Source organism: Hyla sarda, chromosome 4, assembly GCF_029499605.1.
Source record: "Hyla sarda isolate aHylSar1 chromosome 4, aHylSar1.hap1, whole genome shotgun sequence".
Classification (NCBI taxonomy): Eukaryota; Metazoa; Chordata; class Amphibia; order Anura; family Hylidae; genus Hyla; species Hyla sarda.
Genome location: NC_079192.1, coordinates 89,209,198 through 89,230,819, shown reverse-complemented (window position 1 = coordinate 89,230,819; position 21,622 = coordinate 89,209,198).

Genomic DNA, 21,622 nt, shown 5'->3' with positions numbered 1-21,622 from the left:
TAACGCGTAAAAAGTCTGATTATGTCCTATTCTCTTCCTTACTGCAACCCACAGGCTTGAAATCCCTCTCCGACCTTTTGGGTGGAACTCAGCCTTCAACTATACATAGGTTCCAATATAGTCAACTTCTACACTTCTATAACACCAACAAAGCCGCACTCCGTCTTCATAGACAACTGACCCCCTTTGAAACCCTTTGTGCGGCCTCCGCTCCTGTCCCCCATGCAATCGGAACTCTCTATGCCCTGATCATAGGGGAACGCTCTGAAATTCCCCTGCCCTATCGAGTGGCATGGGAAAGGGAACTACAATGTTCTATTCCTGACAATGACTGGTCTCGTGCCCTGCTACATTGTCACAAATCTAGTATCTCATGCAAGGCACAAGAAACTAACTATAAAATCATCACGAGATGGTACAGAGTGCCGTCTCTTTTGGCGCAGATGTTCCCACAGGCTTCTGATGCATGTTGGAGGTGCGAACGCTCAAAAGGGACAATGTCCCATATCTGGGTGACATGCCCGACATTGAATACGTTTTGGACACAAGTTTTATCTACCGTAAATAGGCTGACGACCCTTTCCATCGATAAGGACCCACGACCTATCCTCCTGTCCATATTCCCTAACACATGCCCCCGTCTGTCAGCCACTTTAGCACACTATTTACTTATCTCGGCTAGAGCTGTGATCCCTCGCCTTTGGAAATCTCCACTACCCCCGACCTACTCCTCATGGCTGAGGGAAGTTACCTATACTTGTAGGATGGAAGAACTCCGGGCAGACTCTACCCGACAGTTCGATAAATACCATGCTGTTTGGTCACCTTGGCTATCCTATGTTGCCTTTCAGGAGTTCACTGATGATAACCTGGATCTGTCACCACGCACGCTCATCCCCCTCTGTCCAACTCCGCAATAGCTCACCCACAGTTGCTGTTTACTGCTTAGACAGGTGGAGAGGTTCAGTCCGAACAGGTAAGACTCTCTGCCATATTACACTAAGTCTGCTGCATCCTATCTCCCCCTCTTCGATTCTTCTACACCCCCCCTCCTTCCTCTATCCCCCCCCTGTATCTTTTCCTCTCTCTCCCTCCTCTCCTATCTTCCAGTTCCCTCTACCGATATTGTGTTTCCTTTGTCTGCCCTGGTTCTCTGCTTCACTACTGGCGATGTTTGAATTTTCGCTAAAGTTATCGAATTTATACGTAGTTCTGAATCCTGTTAGCTACTCACAATCTCTGTTCTCTGGAGTTCATTTATGATGTGAGGCTCGGACTGCTGTAATGTTTAACTTCGCTGAGTGACCCAAACTCCTTGTTTACTTGAGCCATGTGGGCTTTGTTGCCTGACCAGTGTAGACACTTCTCATGTTGTAATTTTCATTTTACCTTGTATGTTGAAAACCTTAATAAAACTTTACTTTGAAAAAAAAAAGAAAAATGTTTTATTCAATGTTATGTATGATGTTCATACAAGGTTGCCTTACAATGTTTTATTGTTATTTATTGTTTGATATTTAATAAAGGGGCTGCTGTGGCCTTGTTACCACCAACACTGTCTGTCATGTTTAAGGTAAGGGATTCCTCGTTACAAAGGGGGCTTTTGGGGGTTGGTGGATGGTAGGCTTTAGCAGCTATAATATCCCCAAGTCAAGGGTCCAGGCTGTAAAATAGAAGAACACCGGAGCAGCCAGATACACTGACTCTATGGCTGAGCCTCATACTTCTACCGAAGCTGCAGAGTTATAGGGGAACTGTAAAAATGAAAGTACTACAACCCCCAGTGTGGTCAGTCTGTGCCCCCCTAAGGGTCCCCATAGCAACCAATCAGATTACTTCTTTCATTCTTGAGAAGACCTCTGAAAAATAAAAGAAGTGATCTGATTGGTTGCTAAGAGCAACTGGACAACATTTCCTCTCCACAGGTACATTTCCCCGATTGTCTTCATATTTAGGATGAGAATCTACTGACAAAGTGAGTAGCCAACCATTTCTGGGCATAAAACTCTGTAAGAGACAGCAGTCTGGGGGCGTCTGTGGTGGACATGAAGGAAGGGGGGGGGGGTCCAGGGAAATTGAGATTTGACGTCTGCAGCGAGCGCTTCTCACTGAGCGACGGGTCTCATCCCAGGTATTGCAGGGGGACCCCCCACGATCAGCTACTTATCCCATAAACCATGGATAGGGGATAAGTAAATTTTTGCCATAGTTCTCCTTTAACCCCTTAAGGACTCAGCCCATTTTGGCCTTAAGGACTCAGACAATTTAATTTTTACGTTTTCATTTTTTCCTCCTCGCCTTCTAAAAATCATAACTCTTTTATATTTTCATCCACAGACTAGTATGAGGGCTTGTTTTTTGCGCGACCAGTTGTCCTTTGTAAAGACATCACTCATTATATCATAAAATGTATGGCGCAACCAAAAAACACTATTTTTGTGGGGAAATTAAAACGAAAAACGCAATTTTGCTAATTTTGGAAGGTTTTGTTTTCACGCCGTACAATTTATGGTAAAAATGACGTGTGTTCTTTATTCTGAGGGTCAATACGATTAAAATGATACCCATTATTACATACTTTTATATTATTGTTGCGCTTAAAAAAAAATCACAAACTTTTTAACCAAATTAGTAAGTTTATAATCCCTTTATTTTGATGACTTCTAACTTTTTTATTTTTCCGTATAAGCGGCGGTATGGGGGCTCATTTTTTGCGCCATGATCTCTAATTTTTTTTGATACCACATTTGCATATAAAAAACTTTTAATACATTTTTTATAATTTTTTTTTTAATAAAATGTATTAAAAAAGTAGGAATTTTTTACTTTTTTTATTTTTTTTCGTTCACGCCGTTCACCGTACGGGATCATTAACATTTTATTTTAATAGTTCGGACATTTACGCACGCGGCGATACAAAATATGTCTATAAAAAATGTTTTTTACACTTTTTGGGGGTAAAATAGGAAAAAACTGACGTTTTACTTTTTATTGGGGGAGGGGATTTTTCACTTTTTTTTTACTTTTACTTTTACATTTTTTTACATTTTTTTTACACTTGAATAGTCCCCATAGGGGAATATTCATAGCAATACCATGATTGCTAATACTGATCTGTTCTATGTATAGGACATAGAACAGATCAGTATTATCGGTCATCTCCTGCTCTGGTCTGCTCGATCACAGACCAGAGCAGGAGACGCCGGGAGCCGCACGGAGGAAGGAGAGGGGACCTCCGTGCGGCGTTATGAATGATCGGATCCCTGCAGCAGCGCTGCGGGCGATCCGATCGTTCATTTAAATCGCGAACTGCCGCAGATGCCGGGATCTGTATTGATCCCGGCACCTGAGGGGTTAATGGCGGACGCCCGCGAGATCGCCATTGCCGGCGGGTCCCTGGCTGCGATCAGCAGCCGGGATCAGCCGCACATGACACGGGCATCGCTCCGATGCCCGCGGTTATGCTTAGGACGTAAATGTACGTCCTGGTGCGTTAAGTACCACCTCACCAAGACGTACATTTACATCCTGCGTCCTTAAGGGGTTAATTGGCCAGAACACACCCAAAATCGGTCCCAGCCAAACATTGCTTCGTGTCCTGTCATTTCTCCCAGCTGTTCTTTTTCTACCTGCTTGTAAGGCATGCCTACACTCTCTAATTCCTTAAAGTGGTACTCCGCCCCTAGATATCTTATCCCCTACCTTAAGGATAGGACAAAAGATGACTGATCACTGGGACCCCCGCGATCTTCATGCAGCACCCGGCGTTCCAAATAATATATTTAGAACTCTGGGTTCTCGTGGTGCGGGTCGTGACCTCACGCCACGCCCTTTCCATTTATGTCTATGGGAGGTGGTGTGATGTCACAAGAAGGTGTGGCATGATGTCACGAATCCTGCCACAGGAACCAGTGATCTAAACATACTATTTAGAATTTTGGTTGCTGCATGGAGATTGCTGGGGTCCCAGCAGCAGGATCCCCTTGATCAGACATCTTATCCCCTATCCTTTACATAGGGGATAAGATATCTAGAGGCGGAGTACCCCTTTAAGGGACAGTTCATGTACCCAAAAGTTGATCCTTTGCAACCGTATGACCCCTAGCAAGCAGTGGCGTCGCTAGGGGGGGGCCAGAGGGGGCCATGGCCCCCCCTAGATCAGGCCGTGCCCCCCCCTTTGGCCCCCCCAATTTAAAATAAATAGGGATGTCATGATACATTGATGGCTCCGCCCCCAGCACAGGAGAGGAGGGGCCAAGAGCTGAAAGGTCACACAGCAGAGCGGCCGCTTCATGTGAGGTGAGTGATGTCCCGTGTTCTCCCTCTCTCCCCCCTGATCAGTAGTATAACCCGGGGCTGAGTAATGTGTATGGTAGCAGTCCAGAGGGGTCACTTTCCCTCCTCCAGTGTCCACAGGTCACCAACAGGCCACATTATGCCGCGATTTTTCCCAAAAATTGTTGTGATAATGTGGCCTGTTGGTGACCTGTGGACACTGGAGGAGGGAAAGCAGCCGCGATGTGTGCATTGTCGGGGGATCCGCAGCGTAAAATATGCTGGGGATCCATCCGTGTAAATGAGACCTAAGGACACAAGGTGTATGTGTACGCACAGTGCCTGCTCCCACTGTGTTGTATAAATCATTAGCTAGAACCCTCAGCTAATGCCAGACATCCCCAATCAGGCTTATGTCTGACATTAACACTTTAGATGCCGCTATCAAAGTTGATGGTAGTGTCCAAAAGTTTTAACGCCTTAAGGTCCAAGCGTTTTTCCGTTTTTGTACTTTTGTTTTTTCCTCCTCACCTTTTAAAAATCATAACCCTTTCAATTTTGCACCTAAAAGCCCAAATGATGGCTTATTTTTTGCGCCACCAATTCTACTTTATAATGACATCAGTCATTTACCCAAAAATCTATGGCAAAAACGGAAAAAAAATCATTGTGTATATATATATATATATATATATATATATATATATATATATATATATGTGTGTGTGTATGTATGTATGTATGTATGTGTGTGTGTGTGTGTGGTGTGTGTGTGTGTGTGTGTGGTGTGTGTGTATATATATATATATATATATATATATATACACACACACACATACACATGTTTTAAAATTGCCCCCCCACTTTTGTCACTGGCCCCCCATGTGCCCCCCCTAAATTTGAATGCTGGAGACGCCACTGCTAGCAAGTTCCCTGCATGAGTCCCATTCATCAGAAAAAGGCTTGTGCATGGAACTTGCTGGGTGTTCTACGTTTGCCTCATAAACTGCACCACCCAGCACCAGTTACCTCTCTCCGCACCGCATTATGCAGATCGTGCAGGAGAGCAGCTTTGGTCATCCATGTTTTGCTAACTCTATTTTCACACACAGAAAAAAATAAATGAGTCGAACAAGTCAAAGAACAGTTTAAAAAAAGGGGAACTTTATTTATTATTTATTAAAATGTTTGTGTAGGGGATTTTTTGTAACCTCCCATCACTCACAAAGAGCGTACAGTAACTAATACTCAGGACAGGAAAAACCTCCAGAGGGGAGGAAACCTGTAGGGAATCCATGGCTACTGTATGGCCCTTCCTCTGGGCATACTAAAGGAGGTTACCTCTATAATTTGGGCAAATGTTTCTGTGTATGTGCATGATTCCTAGGCCTGTGCCTTCATCCAACGTCTTGCTGTAGGTCCCGAAATGCTACTCCATGTCCTGGAAATAGTGCATCTAAGATAGGGGACAAAAAAGATAGATTATTTACATGTTTATCATAGAAATACACATGGAATTGCACTAAAGACCTTTTGGACAAAACAATGTAACACTTACCAGTCACAGTCATGTGCATGACTTTGCATTCCCGTGTCCCTACACAGTGTCCAGCACCGGCCCCTCACTGATGAACAGGACCAGTGTTATTTCTGGGGCTATGCCTTCATCCAACGTCTTGCTGTAGGTCCGGAAATGCTACTCCATGTCCTGGGGATAGTGCATCTAAGATAAGAAAAAAAAGATAGATTATTTACATGTTTATCATAGAAATACACATGGAACTGCACTAAAGATCTTTTGGACACAACAATGTAACACTTACCAGTCACAGTCATGTGTATGACTTTGCATTCCCGCGTCCCTACACAGTGTCCAGCACCGGCCCCTCACTGATGGAGAATGAACAGGAGCAGTGTTATTTCTGCTCAGTGCTGCTCTTTGGTGGACAATGGTTATGACATCACATGTGTGACACGCTGTTACCTCCTGGGAGTTCTATTTCAGTAGTGCTGCTCTCTGATTGGCTGAAAATCAAAAAAGCTTTCTAATATATTCTGTATGACTGTTATCTAAGGTTTTTGACAATTTTTATTAAAATGGCGCCACTCCCTGTGGGTGCGTTATATTTGTTTCTCCTAACCAGACATTCTGTATATGTAATACCATTTGGTGGCCCCAACAGCCTGGGCCCATAGGTTTCTTACATAGATCAATGCTACTCCGGTAGGCTCAATGAGCAGCGCTGGCCGCCGGGACGTCTGACGAGTGACGTCCCTGACGTTGCGGTCTGGAGCGAAGGATGTCACTAGTCATACGTTCCAGCAGCCATTGATTTAAAGTGGTCGTGGCTCCTGCTGCCAGTTCAAGATCAGACACCATGGCCCTAGATTGACATACTGCAACACCGATCCCCTGTGGCTGCCCACCTGTTGCAAAACTACAACTCTCAGCCTTCGGCTGTCAGGGCATGCTGGGAGTTGTAGCTTTGCAATAGCTAGACAGACGTCTGTCGAAAGGGGGGAAAAAGCACCAGAAATAAAGCAATGTGGGCTTTGAAAAACACCATTTATATGTTGTTTTTAATTACAGCCTAATCCTAGGAACAAACACAATTCTTGTTTGATGTTTTGTTTTTGTAAAAAAAAAAAAAACATCAAAATCTTACCCCTCATGTCTTTTCATAGCTATCTTTGTGTTATTTTTGCTAAAAGCACTGGGGGGGGGGGTCTTGGAGATTTATCAAAACCAGGGAAGAGGGAAAGTGGACAAGTTGCCCATAGCAACCAATCAGGTAGTTTCTTTCATTTTTTAAAAGGCCTCTGATTGGTTGCTATGGGCAACTGGTCCACTTGACCTCTGCACAGGTTTTCATACATCTGTCCCAATGTGTATTATTATCATCATCATCATCATCATCATCATCATCATCATTATTATTATTATTATTATTATTATTATTATAGGAAGTGTTTTTTCTTTGGTGTTTTTTTTCCCTCTGGCTTTTCTCATTACAAGTCATGTGATTCTTTCATCATTTGACTGAAGGATTTCTATAAAAAAAAAATTGTGAGAAAATACCCCCCCCCCCCCCCAAAAAAAAAAAAAAACATGCTCTCGGCATCCCACAGATTTGATAGCCTAAAAACACCATAAAAGGATGAAGAAACCCCCATTAGTGTCTGGCGTTTCATATTACCCTATTGATTCCAACCTAACATGTGCCTGCAGCGAGCATGGTGTTTTTTATGACAAACACGCCAAGTGTAATCCCAGCTGAAATAAATGTTTTCACAATAGGTGTGAACAGGCTGCAGGCTGTGCTAGATATATTTGCATAGTTGCGGCATACAGCACGTGCAGCATTTATGTGGCGGCTTTCCGCTGGCATATATGGCTTTCTGTGCTGGTGAATGCAGCGGGCACTTACTGGTGGTTTTTTCCTAGCTGCACAGTTTTGCACCACAACCACTCCGGCTGGGACCAGGCTGACCGATCTAATGACCAAGATGCCGCAGTGAACGGCTTTCTTTCTGTGAAAGTTCTGGCGAACTACAATGCTCAGAAGAGGAGGAGCTCAATTGAGCTTTTGGAAAGAGAATTATTTTGGAATGGTCAGGGCCATGTACGTTTACAAAGCCCCCCGTGGTGCCAGAACAGTGAACCTCCCCCCCCCACATGTGACCCCATTATGGAAACTACACCCCTCACAGAATTTAATAAGGGGTGCAGTGAGTATTTACACCCCACAGATCTTTGGAACAGTGGGCTGTGCAAATGAAAAATTTTATTTTTCTTATTTTTACGGACCACTGTTCCAAAAATCTGTCAGACACATGTGGGGCGTAAATTCTCAATGTACCCCTTATTACTTTAAGTGAGGGGTGTAGTTTTAAAAATGGGGTCACATATGTCGGGGGTCCATTGTTCTGGCACTATGGGGGCTTTGTAAACACATGTGGCCTTCAATTCCGGACAAATTTTCTCTACAAAATCCCAATGGCACTCCTTCTTTTCTGAGCATTGTAGTTCACCCGCAGAGCACTTTAAATTCACATATGGGGTATTTTCTTACTCAGAAGAGATGGGGTTACAAATTTGGGGGGGCTTTTTTCCTATTTTCCCTTGTGAAAATGAAAAATTTAGGGTAACACCAGCATTTTAGCGAAAAAAAATATATTTTTTCATTTTCCCATCCAACTTTAATGAAAATTCGTCAAACACCTGTGGGGTGTTCAGGCTCATTATACCCCTTGTCACGTTCGGTGAGGGGTGTAGTTTCCAAATTGGGGCCACATGTGGGTATTTTTTTTTTTTTTGCGTTTGTCAGAACCGCTGTACAATCAGCCACCCCTGTGCAAATCACCAATTTAGGCCTCAAATGTACATGGTGCGCTCTCATTCCTGAGCCTTGTTGTGAGCCCGCAGAGCATTTTATGCTCACATCTGGGGTATTTACGTACTCAGGAGAAATTGCGTTACAAATTTTGGCGGTCTGTTTTTTCCTTTTACCGCTTGTGGAAATAAAAAGTATGGGGCAACACCAGCATGTTAGTGTAAAAATTTTTATTTTTTTACACTAACAGGCTGGTGTAGCCCCCAACTTTTTCTTTTCACAAGCGGTAAAAGGAAAAAAAGACCCGCAAAATTTGTAGTGCAATTTCTCCCGAGTACGGAGATACCCCATATGTGGCCCTAAACTGTTTCCTTGAAATACGACAGGGCTCCGAAGTGAGAGAGCGCCATGCACATTTGAGGACTAAATTAGGGATTGCACAGGGGTGGACATAGGGGTATTCTACGCCAGTGATTCCCAAACAGGGTGCCTCCAGCTGTTGCTAAACTCCCAGCATGCCTGGACAGTCAGTGGCTGTCCAGAAATGCTGGGAGTTGTTGTTTTGCAACAGCTGGAGCAGTGGGGTAACAATAAATTTGGAGGCCCCCCTGCAAGATTTTTGGAGGAGGCCCCTAAGCTCCACCTCCACAAGGTATTCCACACCCATGCCAATATACCCCACCCATCACAAATTACTCCGCCCATACTGATATGTACTGCCATAGGCATTTTCTATGGACTTATGAAAAGCATCTGTAGGTAATTCTTACATTTGTTTTTGCCCCCGAGCAGCAGCGAAGCGGCACACAATTCTCGGTAAGGGGCCCACGAGCGGCAGCGCAATGCAGCGCCAGCGGCACACACAGGGCCATCTTTAATTTTGATTGGACCTTGGGCAAGCAATTTTTTTTGGGCCCCCCGATCCCCCACCTCCATCCCACACACACTCGGGATCAGTAATGTAATGTATGTACACAGTGACCACACAAGCAGAATAGTGAGTACAGCTCTGGAGAGAGGTTGTGTTCTGCTGAGCTCCTGAGACTTCCACAGAAGCAGTGATTTCCTTCCGCCCCTCCCCAGGTGTGTGGCATACACCTGGGTAGGTTCTCCCAGGGGATCTGGAGCTTCATCTTACACTCCCCGTATCTGGCCGGCGGGGGGTGCCAAGGAAAATGCCACGGCCAATAATCAGGACGGAATTAGGAGAACAACCAGGGCTCACAGTAATGTGGTGCCCCCTCCCCCGTCCTCAGCTGGGAGCTGCAAAGCCTCCAGCAAAAGCCCTGCAAGGAAAAGAAGCTCTTCCAGGCAGAGGAGTGCAGTGAAGGCAGCCGTCTCTGGATCCTCACAACCCCAGCAATGGGGGGTAAAGGGGAACAGAGAATCCCTGGCGACCTTTGGATCAAGAATCCAGGTGAAGATGGCTGAATATGAACAGCTTGGAAAGCAGCTTCGTGGCCTTAGAGAAGATCTAAAGTTTGCCATCTATCAAGCGGATCAGGCACCTAAGGCAAAGAGATCAGCATTCAACACCAAGGTGAGGTCTCTGAGGAAAGAGGTGGAGGAGCTTATGAGGAGGAGATCGGACATTGTGGAGGGTGCTGGGTTTCTTGGTGAGAAGCTAATTCATGAAGAGAGATTCTCCAGCATGAGGGCCTCCAGAGGTTGTGAAAGTCAGCAAGATGAGGATTGCCGCAGTGAGGAGGAGGAGATGGAGGAAGGTGATGGAGGTGAGGAGGGCAATGTGAGTGAGGGGGATATGGACACTGTATGTGCCACCATTGCTACCCCTGACCCCCCACTTACCCTGAGTGCAGACTATATAAACCCGGCTCAGGTGGCCTTACCTCTCTCCAGTGAGGAGGATGATGGCAGTGACTGCGGTGAAGGCAGCGGCTTGGCAGACGGGGGTCTCCTGCGGGCGATTGTAATGCAGAAGTCACCCACCCGTCTAGAAAATTTTTCTTTTGGAGACGATTTGGGCCCAGAAGAGAAGAGGAGGAATAAAAAAAAGGGCAAGAAAAGAAAGAAAACTGAGGGACAAGTGAAGTTTGTCTTTTCTCCTTTCCAGCAGTCTGGGTCGGCTGAAAAGTCGGTTCAGGGTGCTGGGTCCCCCAACCTGCCAGACCCCGTTTCTGTAGTGGAGCGGGGCCAGCATGGGGGATACAGTAGTGCACCCAAAATGGCCGTGGGTGCTATAGAAAAAAAAGGGCACCCTCCTGTGAGGGGGGAGGGTGTCCAGTCACCAGAAAATGGCGGCAGATTCACCCGTTCGGTTGAAGTGGGCGGTACAGGTCTTGGCGCTGCAGGGCACTCTCCTGTGAGGGGGGGAGTGTCCGGGCACCAGACCTTGTTGGTTCAGGGGGCGGTCCCCTAGGTGACGCGGTTGGTACCGGTTCTGGCGCCAGGGGGCACTCCGCTGTAAAGGGGGAGGTTCCCTGTGCGTCGGCTGTAGCAGGTGTAGCGGGAGTGAGTCCGGAGGGACAGTCATTTTGCGAGGGGGCGCGGCCACCTATGTCACAGGAGGAGCGTGTGTCTGCACCCCAAGAGACGGGAAGAAAGAACTATGCAGCGCCAATTCTGAAACCGGCAGCCATTAAACATGCAAAAGACCCAGCCAGCCCAGTCTGTAACACACCAAGGGAGAGTGTACGCAAGAGTGAAAGTGAGAACAAAAATGGTAATGTGCAAAATGTGAATTATGGTGGTGTGCATGGGAGGAGTTGTGGTAGCAGTGTGGATGAGGGGGGAACTTGTGGAGTGCAAGAGAGGGGTGCAAGAGAGGGGTGCAAGTGGAGTGAAAGAGAGGGGTGCAAGTGGGTACAAGAGAGGGGTGCAAGAGAGGGGTGCAAGTGGAGTGCAGGAGAGGGGTGCAAGTGGAGTGCAGGAGAGGGGTGCTAGTGAAATGCAGGTGAGGAGCGGTAGTGGAATGGCACAGAGAGGTGTTATGGCTGATGTTTCTGTCAAGAATAAGGGTCCTGGTTTGGTTTCTGGTTCGACTGCCCCCCCCCCGGTAGTAGCTGCTTCTCCCAGAAGCTATGCCAGCGTCACTGCCGGGGGATCCCCATCTCCATCTGGCTCTGGGGGTCACTTGCAACAGCGCCTCCTGGAGGCTCTATGTAGGGGAGACAGGTCGATCCAGGTAGAGGGGAGGGGTGAGGTTGACCTGTCTTTTTGGATAGAAAGACACGGCTTAGGCGCCTTCCGAGAACAAAACGGGGAGGTGGTCTGGTCCCTCCCGACATCCGGGCAGGAAAGTGGCCGTAGGAATGTGGTCCGTTTGGTGTGGAGGGGCGAAGATGCGTGTCCGCATTGGGGAAGCGTGGTTGAGCTCCTCCTCCGGATTGAATTCAGGGCAAGTGACATCTTTGCCCTGATCCACCCCTACGGTACTTCCGAGTTTGACATCAGCTTCGCTCGGCCAGAGGGTTTGGAACTTTTCTGGTCGAACTATGAGGTGGTGAAAAGCGAGCCCGGCTGGCGGGATTTCGCCGTAAAGGCGATATCCTGTCAGAATTTGGTCAAGAAAGTGACCGTTTGGACACGTAACGAGTCACTCTCTTGCTATGATATCATGACCTGGCTCAGCCGATATGGGGATGTGACGGACATGCCAAAAAAGAACTTTGACGAACATGGGATCTGGTCTGGGGCCTGGACGTTTTCCGTCAAACTGAAGCGTTCGGGGAGCACTGTTGCCCACATCCCATCAGCTGCTTTTCTTGGGAGAGACAGAATCCAAGTTTTCTACCAGGGGCATCCCAAGGTCTGTCACAGGTGTGGCAGCCCCACCCACTTTAGCGCAGCCTGTACCGTGAAGGTCTGTGCACTGTGCGGTGGGGTAGGTCATCTTGCCGCATCCTGTAGGCAGATCCGGTGTCATCTGTGTGGTGTCTTAGGACACCCTTTCAGCCGTTGTCCTAGCGCCTTTGCCCGTGCGACGGTCACCTTGGCTGGAGACAGCAGTAATGTTGCCTCAGCTGGGGAGGGCACGAGTGCGGGTGAAGGTGCAACAGGGTCAGTGAAGAGGAAAAGTCCAGCCAAGCTGAGGCGGGAGGCTAATCGGAGAAGGAGCAGGGAACTGGAGAGTTCCCATGTGGCAGGGGTAGCTTCTGGCCCTGCTCCAGAGGATAGTCCTGAAACTGCTGAGGCCCTGGAGGAGAATGTGCTGGATGAGGAAATGAGGAGAATCTGTAGAGAAGAGAGCAGCAAGGCCGATCTTTCTGATTCCTCCCACTATGAAAGTGGGGATGAGGAGGGTGAAGAGAGGCCAAAAAAGAAGGGCAATAAAGGGGGAAAGAAGAGGTCGGAGCCCTCTAGTCCCCGTGCTACGGACCAGGTCCCAAGTGGAAGCTTACCTGCCCCCCCCCCCTCTGATTGATCTGTCTAATCGGTACTCTGTCCTTGAAGACATCTCCTCCCCTTCCTTGGAGGGGGGGGGGGGGGTCGAGGATGGGGTGCCTGAAGTGGGGGAGCCTCCAGGGGGAACTGGGCCCTGTCCTGATGGGGCAATTTTCTCAGGGGATGGGGCCAAACCGGAGCCAGGTGGAGATGGGGATTCAAAAATGGACCTGTCAGAATCAAAAAAACGGTCCAAAGAGAAGGAAGCCTCCTCGTCTGGGGATGAGGGGGTGAAGAAAAAGCAGAAATGAGGGTGTTAGGGTCGTCTAACTCAATCACCCATGATGGCGGCACTCACCCCATTGACGCTGGCATCTATTAACTGTGCCAGCATAAAGTCTGATACGGCTAGATTCGCAGCTTTTGATTTTCTCGGCCGTGTTGATGCCGACATTTTATTTTTACAAGAGACCAGGTTGTCAGATCTAGCCTCCCTGGTAAAAGCCAGGAGAGAGTGGAGGCGCGGGCCCTCCCACTGGTCTCTTGCGGCTGAGCCGTATAGTGGGGTGGCGGTCCTTTTTACCGCTCCTGTTGAATGCAGACGGGTTATTGAGTTAGAAATGGGGAGGTGCCTGATCTTAGATGTCCTCATGAAGGGGCAAGAGCTCCGGCTTATTAACATCTACACCCCGCAAACCAAGTGGGACCGTAAAGATCTCTTTATGAGGATTAAGCCCTTTCTTTTTACAAGCCGACAGGTGATCTTTGGAGGGGATTTCAATACTGTCACGAGATCCCAAGATAGGAGAGGCTCCAATGATCGGTTGGCTTATGATAGCATAGCTCTCAATAGTATAGTTAGGGAAGCTCTCCTAGAGGATGCCCACATCCGGAGCCCCTCAGGCCACGCGGGTTTCACCTATCATCGAGCTAGCTGCAGGTCTAGAATGACAGGTTTTATTTGAAGGAGGAAGCCGTCTCTTACGCAGTGTCCGTGGTTGAGGTGGAGTTCTCCGATCACTGTATGATTTTGTTTTCCTTGAATGTTTCAGAGACCCCCCGGATGGGTAAAGGTTATTGGAAGCTGAATTCGTCCCTCCTGGAGGAAGCGGAGGTAAGACAGTCCTTTGAGGATTTTCTTCAGAGTCAGGTACCTTTACTGGACCTTTGTAGTAGTAAGTCAGAGTGGTGGGAGATATTCAAGAAGAGGGTTGCGGGGTTCTTCCGCCAGCTCTCGAGCCTCAGGTCCCTGAACAGGTATCGCCTGTATCAGGGACTGAGGAGGAAACTCGAGCTTCTTGTTTCGACTGGAGGTAGCCGAGAGGATATCTCCAGAGTGAAATCCTTGCTGATGAGGTGTCAGTACGATAGGCACGCATCTTTGGTTTTGAGAGGGATTTCGGGAAATACCGCTCGCCCGACCCTTACAGAAACTGTAAGATGTCAGTGAGTAGTAAAGTCATTTCAGGACTGATCGATAGTACAGGATCTCTGAATCGGTCCAGATCAGGAATCTTGGAGGTCGTCAGATCCTTCTACTCGCACCTCTTGGGAAAGAAGGATCTAGATCGAGACAGGATGTCGGCTTTCCTGGCTGAAACCACTCCTGAGCCAGGGGTAGACCCCTCTCTTGATGTTTTGGCAGAAGAACTCAGGGAAGAGGAAGTGAGACTGGCGATCGAGGGGCTTGCCCCCAAGAAGTCGCCAGGTCCGGATGGCTTAACATCCGAGTGGTACAGGACCTTTAAGGAATCTTTAGCTCCCCTCTTGACTGAGGTATTCAATGAGTGTCTCTCCTTGGGCACTCTACCAAAGTCAATGAGGAGGTCAGCCCTGATTCTTCTCTCAAAGGGTAAAGATCCCAGCCGTATTGAGAATTGGAGGCCCATAGCTCTTCTCAATATGGACAGGAAGCTTCTGGCCAAGATACTGTTTAATCGGCTGGTGAAGTTTGCACCCCGGCTCCTTTCGGGGGCCCAGCACTGCTCTGTTCCAGGCCGAAGCACCTTAAGTGCGGTCCTTAGTGTCAGGGAGGCAGTGGAGCGGAGTAGTGCGGGTCTCTGGAAGGGGTACTTGCTGTTCCTGGATCAGGCCAAAGCATTTGATCGGGTGAACCATGACTACCTCTGGTCCGTCCTCCTGAGATATGGCTTACTGTGTACTTTTGTTAATTGGCTTAAGATCTTGTATACAGGGGCAGAGAGTTTCCCGCTGGTGAACGGTTGGTCTGGCCACTCTTTTGAGGTGGGGTCCGGAGTCCGTCAGGGTTGTCCTTTGAGCCTGCTCTTATACGTGTTCGCAATCGACCCCTTCGTCCGGAGGGTAGATTGTGGGCCGTTGGCGGGAGTCGGGATGAGTCTGGCGGAGCTGGATGTTGCCCAGAGAGTAGTGGCGTACGCTGATGATGTCACCATTTTCGTGTCCTCGAGAGAGGAGGTTGATGTGGTGATGTCGGAGGTGGAACGCTACTCGGAGGCATCCGGGTCTAAGATCAACCGGGATAAGTGCGAAAGTCTTTGGCTGGGAGGGGGAGATCCCACGTTTGATCTCCCGGACACCCTTCCAGGGCCCCAAGAGTCAGCAAAAGTTCTGGGCATCACATTCGGCCAGGATGATTATCCCACCAAAAACTGGGATGGTAAGCTCCAGGATGCCACTCAGAAGGTGAACCAGTGGAAGGGTTGGTCTATGACCCTCAGGGAAAGGGTACACCGGATCAAATCGTACCTGCTCCCCTTGTTTATCTATCTGGGCAGCGTATGTATCTTGCCAGAGGCTTACTATACTAGGATCTACAGCCTGTTTTTCCAACTGTTATGGGGGAACAGGATGAACCTAGTCAAGAGGGAGGTTACGTACCGCACGAGGAGACTTGGGGGTTTATCTATGGTAAACCCTGTGGTGTTCTTAACGAACACCTTCTTGAAAACTAACATCTCAAACCTCTGGTCAGAGAGGGCTCCTCCGTGGGTACTCTCCTGCAGGGAATGGTTTCGGCCTTTCTTCCAGGAATGGGAGACAGGAGGGCAAGTGAAGGACCTCCGTACGCCCCATGGATATCTTCCGGCTTACGCTACCCCGACTCTGAAGGCAATACGTCGGTGGGGTCTGGGAGTGTGGGAGATCAGGACTCAGTCAAGGCAGTTCCTTGACAAACGGGTTCTGTTGACCCACTTCCAGAAGCCTCTGGCGCTCAGGGACTGCCCAGGTCGGGATCTGAGGGCGGGGTTGTATCTTTTAAACATAAAAAGGATCCCCCAGAAGTTTTGGGACTTGGCCTGGCGCTGCTTTCAGGGGAAGCTATATGTGAGGGACAATTTGAAGTGTAGGAGATCTGATGACCGGGGGTGTCCCCGAGAAGAGTGCGGGGACATGCTGGAAAGCATGGACCATTTCCTGCTTCATTGTCCCTTTAATATAGGGGTATACAACCGGGTGGGCGCTTCCATCGGCTGGAGTCAACTTGCCGGCCTTACCTATCCGGAGTGGGCTTATGGGGCATTCAGGACCCTGGGTGGCCGTGATCGGGAAACTTTATTCTTAGTCAGTTTAGTGGTTAGGTAGTACACGTGGAATGCACAGTGTTTAGTATCTACACAGCGGAAAGTCCTCTCCGAGGTGGAGGTCTGTAGGAACATCACTGGTGACCTTGGGAAGATCAGGTCTTTGGAGTATGGCAGTCTTGGTACCAGTAAGGCTTCTCTCCTATGGAGAGGGTTTTCTTTTGATGTGCCCTAGGTACTAGACCTTTTGGGTAGAGTACCCTTGATTTGGTTAGGGACAGTGATGTAGGGACAGGGTTAGGGTGATAGTAGGGTCAGTTTATTTTTAGGGATAATGGTAGGGAGAGAGGTAGGGTGCAGTTAGGGAAAGAATGTAAGTATTTTGTATGTATCAGGATTGCCATCCTTCTTCCTGGTGGTGGGCTAATGCATGTGCACCATAGCTTTTTGTTTTGTTTTCAGATGTTAAGGTTATGAAGGGCTTACAGGCACCGAACTTGGGCCTAAAGTGGGTTGTATTGTTTGTTTATGTATATTGTAATGCTGATAATGATAAAGTTGGTTGGGAGGAGTTCTAGGTTGGGAGGGTGTATTTGTGGGTGGTGGTGGTTGTTTGTTTTGGTGGACCTGGCATGGGTCAGTTATGATCTGGACATTGAGGACTATGAACTGTATGGACTTTGACCCATGTACAGGAGGGCGGGTGGTGTGGGTGAAGGGACAGTTTAGTGTAGGTTGTTTTATTGCATTTGTAGGTGTGTTTCTGTATATTTAGGTGTATATAGTGTATATATTCTATATGTATAATATGTTATAATTTTGTTTATCTTATATTATGGCAGTCGAACCAGTTGTTATTTTTGTAAGTAATTTTTCTTTGGTATTTTTGTATCCCGTAGTGGATTTCGTTTTTCTTTGGTCTAGGTCTTCTTTTCCCCAAGTTTGGGTGTTTTTGAGTTATAGATTTAATTTTCCTTCTTAACAATTAGGAGGGAAAAAAAAGTATGTGTGTGTGTATATATATATATATATATATATATATATATATATATACATTAAATTAATGGGGTGTAGTGGGAATCCTTGTTGTGTGTGTTTTCCCAAGTTTGGGTGTTTTTTTAGTTACAGCTAAATAGTGCTATTTTTATGTTTCTTTTTTGGTAATGCAAGTTGAGTATGCATGTGAGTGTTGTTAGATATTCGGTTATGTAAGGTGTGTCTCTAGTATTTTCTAGGGAAAACTGGGCTGGCCGGTTAGGCAGGATTTATGTTCTTTTATTTGAAATGTAAAGTTTGAGTTTATGTTATTTTATGTTGTTGTTTTCAGTTATGGCAAAGTTGTGCTGGTTTTGTGTTTGTTATGATTTACATTTTTCTAATAAAAAAGATTTACAGGATATAACTCAGGATCAGTACAGGATCAGTAATGTAATGTATGTACACAGTGACCTCACCAGCAGAATAGTGAGTCCAGCTCTGGAGGGTGTGGTCACTAGGTCTGTGTGTTGCTGAGCTCCTGAGACTCCAGACTTCCAGTGGAGAGAGGATGATTTTTTCCACCTGCTTTCCCAGGAAGGTGGCAGATTTTTGGGGAAGAGCGTCCTGCAATGGAGCCTCATGGCTCCACTTCCCGTTCTAGGCTGGCGGGGAGTGGAGTGAAAACTTCAACAGCCATTGTTCCGGCCGGGAGAAGATCTGGCAGAGTCTGCAGAAATGCAGGCTCTGCTTCCCAGGCTACGGGTGCCAGCCAGAGCTCCACAGGTGGAAGAGGGGCACGGAAAAGCAATGTGGAGATGTGGTCGGAGAGTGGGCCTGGAGAGTCCAGTTCCACGTACTGCTCCCGCATGGCCTCAAGGTTTGCGGAGTATGAGCAGAGCGGCAAGGAGCTGAGGATGGCCAGAGAGGATCTGCGTGCGGCCCAGAGTCTGATGAGCACCAGATCCAGAAAGAGCAAGCCAGAACTGAAGAGAAGGATAACATCCCTGAAGGGCGAGATTGTGAAGCTGGAGGCGAGGAGAGCGGAGATACTGGAGGGGAGCAGTCTCTTCAAGGAGAAGCTGATCAACAGCGATCGGTTTGCCGCCATGAAATCCCCAGGTAAGGTGGAGGTGGATGATGGGGAGAGTAGTGGCGGTGAACATAGTGAGGATGGTGGTGAAGATGTGATGGAGGAAAGTGCACAATGTGCGGAACTTGAAGCTACTCCCTGTGACACCCAGACCCAGGACAGCTACATTGAGGCTGGACAGGTGGCACTACCACCAAGTGAGAGCGAGGAGGATGACGTGGAGGGTGAGGCTGGGGGTCTATTGAGAGCTATTATGATGCAAGAGTCCCCAGCCCACCTCCAGAATTTCACCTTTGGCGATGAAGAGTGTGAGGATGTGGTGGTAAAGCAGAAGGCCAAGAAGCGCAAGACAAAGGAGATGGTGCAATATGTATTTGTCCCTTTCCAGCAGTCTGGGCCAGCTGCAAAGCTGGTTCAGGCTGCAGGCTCCCCCAAACTGCCAGACCCCGTTCCTGTGGTGGAGCGGGGCCAGCATGGGGGGTACAGCATGGCGTCAGGAAAGGCTAAGGGTGCAATAGTTGTGAAGCCCACCCATCCTGTCGGTAGGGAAGGGCAGGATGGGCTCATGCCGGGCAGCTCTGGCACTGCAGGACCGCCCCAGGGTGGCAGGCGGCGTGTCCAAGTGCCAGAGGCAAGTTACGCTGCCGTGTGCTCGGGGGGCGGTTCCCCGAGTACTGTGGGCACTACTGGCGCCGCGGGGCACTCCCCTGTGAGGGGGGGGGAGTGTCCGGGCGCCAGAGAGCGTTGAGTCCGTGTGCTCGGGGGGCGGTCCCTCGAGTAAGGTTTGTTCTTCGGGCACTGCGGGGCACTCCCCTGTGAGGGGGGGGGAGTGTCCCGGTGCCGGGATCAGTGTTCGGCAATGGCGCCGTGGGAGGAGCTGGGGTGCGCTTGGGGGGGCAGCCCCAGACTCAGGAGGCGTCATTGCCCAGTCAGGAGAAGGAGCCATCGTCAGCAGCAGCAGCAGCCAAGCTGGAAAAAAAGAACTTAGTAAAGCCAGCAGTACTATAATTTCCAGCCAGCCCAGAATCAGTTAGGCAGGGTATGAGTGAGAATGCTGAGTGTAGTAGTGTTGTGGATGAGAGGAGTGTCAGTGGAGTGAATGTTGGTGGGAGTAGTGGTATGAATGGAAAAAAGGATGATGTGAGTGGTGATGTGAGTGGTGGCGTGAATGGTGGTTCTGGGTCTGGGTCTGGCCTGGCTGCCCCCCCGCCAGTGACTGCTCCTAGGAGCTATGCTAATGTCACTGCCGGGGGTCCAGGGGGGTCCCCGTCTCCGTCCGTCCCCGGGGGTTACTTGCAACAGCGCCTCCTGGAGGCTCTGCGTAGGGGCGACAGGTCGATCCAGGTAGAGGGAAGGAGTGAGGTCGACCTGTCTTTCTGGATAGAGAGGCACGGTTTGGGGGCTTTCCGAGAGCAGAATGGGGAGGTGGTCTGGTCCCTCCCGACAACCGGGCAGGACAATAACCGCAGGAATGTGGTCCGTCTGATTTGGGGGGGTGAGGATGCGTGCCCACCTCGCGCTAAAGTGGTTGAGCTCCTCCTCCAGATGGAATTCAGGGCGAGTGACATCTTTGCCCTGATCCACCCCTACGGTACGTCCGAGTTTGACGTCAGTTTCGTTCGGCCAGAGGGTCTCGAACTCTTCTGATCAAACTACGAGGTGGGAAGAACGAGCCCGGCTGGCGGGATTTTGCCGTAAAGGCAATTTCCCGTCAGAACTCAGTCAAGAAGGTGACCGTTTTGACCCGTAACGAGTCACTTACTTGTTACGGCATCATGACCTGGCTCGGTCAGTATGGGGATGTGACGGACATGCCCAAGAAAAACTTTGATGAGCACGGGATCTGGTCCGGGGCCTGGACGTTTTCCATCAAACTCAGGCGCTCAGGGAGTATGGTTGCCCACATTCCGTCAGCCGCCTTCCTTGGACGTGACAGGATCCAGGTCTTCTACCAGGGGCAGCCTAAGGTCTGTCACAGGTGCGGTAGCCCCACCCATTTTAGCGCAGCCTGTACTGTACAGGTCTGTGCTTTGTGTGGTGGGGTGGGTCATCTGGCCGCATCCTGTAGGCAGATCCGCTGCCATCTGTGTGGTGTCCTCGGGCATCCTTTTAGTCGTTGTCCTAGCGCCTTCGCCCGTGCGGCGGCCGCTCCGGCTGGGGAGAGCTGTGAAGTTGCCTTGGCTGGAGAGGGTACGAGTAGGGATGGGGGCGCACCAGGGCTAGTGAGGAGGAAGGGCCCTTGCCAAACTAAGGTGGGAGGAAAATCGGAGGAGGAGTAGGGAGCTGGAGAGTGCCCAAGTGACGGGGGTAGCTCCGGCCCCTGCTCCTAAAGCTGGCCCTGAAATTACTGAAGCCCTGGAGGAGGATGTGCTGGATGAGGAGATCAGGAGACTGGGCGAAGAGGAAGGCAATATGGCCGACTCTTCCGATTCCTCCCACTATGAAAGTGTGGATGAGGAGAGTGTAGAGAAGGCCAAAAAGAAAGACAAAGGCAAAAGGAAAGGGAGAAAGAAAAGGTGCAAGCCCTCTCTCCCTCGTACTGCGGGCCGGGTCCCAAGCGGAAGCCTGACTGCCCCCCCTCTGGTTGACCTTTCAAACCGGTACCTCGTCCTTGATAACATCTCCTCCCCCTCCTTGGAGGGGGAAGGTGAGGGCGAGGTGCCCAGGGAGAAAGAGCCTCTCGGGGGAACTGGGCCCTGTCCTGTTGAGGCACCTTCCTCGGAGGTCAGGGCTAGACCGGGGTCAGACGGAGACGGGGACCATATGGACCCGAGTGAGTCCAAAAAAAGAGGCAAAAGCGGTCTTGCCCTTTCTTCTTCTGGGGATGAGGGGATGAAGAAGAAGGGTAAGAAAAAATAAAGGTTAGGCCATCTAACTCAATCACCCATGATGGCGGCACTCACCCCATTGACGCTGGCATCCATTAACTGTGCCAGTATAAAGTCGGATACGGCTAGATTCGCAGCCTTTGATTTTCTCGGCCGTGTTGAAGCCGACATTTTCTTTTTACAGGAGACCAGGTTGTCAGATCTAGCCTCTCTGGTTAAAGCCAGAAGAGAGTGGAGGCACGGGCACTCCCACTGGTCTCTTGCGGCTGA